The following is a 2,908-nucleotide window of genomic DNA, read 5'->3' as shown; positions in this document are numbered from 1 at the left end:
CATCAGAACCACTCTGTCAATAAGACCATGCTGCTGTAGATTTATTTCTTTTTCACTTTTGCCACCTTGTTTCTCTAATTTTGTTGCATGCTTTGAAAAATCCTAGTTTATGTTAATTAAGTTTATGTTAGTTTAGTTTATGTTAGTGCTCGCATTAAGCGTGTAAATTATAGTCCAACAGAACCTATGAGAATCAAGCTGCTGGTATGTGGTGTATTGTTTTACATAATTAGTAACTGGCATATATCTTAGATCTTTCAATGTACCATTTGGCATTTGTTTAGCGTATATCTTACAAATTAGTTTATATCTTAGATCCTTATTTACTGTTTCTTTTTACAATTTATATTGTTGCTATTGTTTGATGTAACTGGGACCCTGTGTACATAATTTTGTTCCACTACATGTACAACATGTGCTGCGAATGACAAATAAAGAAAACTCTGACTCTCTCTGACTTTTACACACAGGTAAAGCTGAATATTATCAGCGACAGCATATGAAGCTGCGTATTATCAGCGATAAGAATGTACCTTTAAACCTACTAGGTAGGAGGGACAGTCGGAATGCTACCTATGGGGATGATAAAATCTAATAATGGTCATTTAATGAGCTGATAACATTTGTGCAACTGGCATTCCTGATTCAACACCATTACTCATGTCTTTCAATGTACCAACAAATTAATTATTAATATTATTATTATTATTATTATTATTATTATTATTATTATGCCCACTGCTAAAAGGCAAAAAGCCATCAATAACATATTTGTCTATACTGATTTGACTGTAGCATTCGCAAAATAATATGTTCACTCCAGTGGACACTGGAACCTTCAGAAAGTACTGGTTGGATCTACATCTGCAAATGATTAAGTTTTGAAGTAACTCAGTTCAAGATGGCTGCTCTAGCTACCTGAATTTAGCAAACACAGAAATGGCTACCACCAGTCAGTTTTACACAAACTGAACTAAAGAATGATGTAGCTGCTGAAACTGATACCCAGTGCATACCCTGACAAAAACCAATAGAACAAACTGTCCACTCTTCAGCCGTCAGTAACACTCTACAGAAGTGTGAAATCATGGACAGCCAGATTCAATTTTTTTTTTATTACATTTACATCATAAACATTACATCCAACATTCACCCAACATCCACCACATACTCCCACCCTTTCAGCCACTACTAAACTAGAATGTGCAGTCCAATTTTTCTGTCTGGCATTCATTTTCTTTTTGCACAAGGCTCGGAGCACTTATTGTTTGTCTCACTGGGGTCCATTGTTGCTGTAGCTGTGATTGTTTGATCTGAAGGATTTTGTATTTTTGTTCTTGGTAATCAATTGCACTGCTGTGTGTTGAGAGATGTTCAATGTGAGACTTTCATTGCACGTTGTAAGTACTTTATTTTTGTGCATATGACAATAATAAATTAATCAGAATCTGTATTTTGTTTTTACATTAGATTATTTTAATTAATAACTCTGGCATGAAAGGAGGAAGGCATTTCTTCAAATAGTGCTTTAATTTTTATTTGTTTTGTTGTCTCACTTGTTTGGGTTTCTCTCTCATCCGTCTGTTTTCCAGGAATGGGTGACGGCCACGGACCTTCTCATCTCTTTGGACAGGCTGAACACATTCGGGGATGAGTTCTTTAAGGATGCTAAAGTGTTGCGCTCCTATTTTTATGCCATTTCTGACTTCTCTGTGGGTGGCAGGTAAGAGAAAAGGATGCACTTTAAAATTAAATGTTTAACTTTTGGCCTCTAGATAAATTTAAAAAATAACATTTTTTATGACCATGTAGTGTAACATTATCAATTTTTGCCTGAGCCCTTATCTGCTTATTTTGTTTAAACCACTTTATTCCATGAAACCTTAGTAATGATAAAATATTATGTCTATTTAACTTCATTAGAAAATATACATGTACATTAGAAACAGTAAATATATCCTGAATTGCATGTGTTCATAAGACATTGTCACAAGCTATGTTTTTACAGTAATATCATAAATCCTGGTATAATGTAAGAATGGTTGAACAAAAAATTGAGAAATCTGCAACCATTATTTGTAGACATTAAATAAATTAAAAGTATTAAGAAAAAACATCAGAGCAGCCTTTTCTGCAAAACCAGTTACACATTTTCTTCATATTAGTGTATATTTCAGTACATATTGGGTACATTTTAGAAAACAGATGGACAACATATGGCCCGAGGGCAAAAAGTGGCCCTTGGACAATATCCATAAATATGGCTCCCCAAAATGCAACTTTAAAATAAGTTAATGAAAACCTGCATCATGTCAATGAAACTTAAAGAAGTTTAAATTAAACAAATACATGTAAAACTTTTAGACTAAGACCGGCCAAACCTTTTTTGGGGGGTCCAGGTAAGTCATTGCTTGTGTTTCCAGAACAAGAGTGAACCTTTCAGACACCAAAAAGCAACTATTAAACTAATTTGGTCACATATTTTAAGCTAACAAGTGTGTTGTCACAACTAGAGCCAGTTTAGAAAAAAAATATGTCGTTGTTCATAAAATGTATTGGTGAGACATAATTTTATCAAGCATGCTAATTACATGGATTAAAGCAGAACAAAATAAATATTTTGACTGATTTTTTTTCTACACCTAGAAAGTATCCACTACCCCATCCCTGGAGCAATACCACACGTCAGAGCTTTTTCCTGAATACAGATCTCTTCTCAAAGGTTTTCTTGTAATAAGGAGTACACCATGTACATGGCAGTAAAAGTGCACAGTGTACTGTGTACATGACCTTAGTAAAAATGCACAATATGCTGTGTACATGACCTTAGTTATAGTACACAGTATAGTGCAGGGCTATTCAACTGGTGGCCCACGGACCATTTCTGGTCCGCGGGTAACTTCAAATC

The sequence above is a fragment of the Nematolebias whitei genome, chromosome 18, assembly GCF_014905685.2.
Source record: "Nematolebias whitei isolate Nwh7 chromosome 18, NemWhi1, whole genome shotgun sequence".
Classification (NCBI taxonomy): Eukaryota; Metazoa; Chordata; class Actinopteri; order Cyprinodontiformes; family Rivulidae; genus Nematolebias; species Nematolebias whitei.
This window is presented reverse-complemented; position numbering follows the sequence as displayed.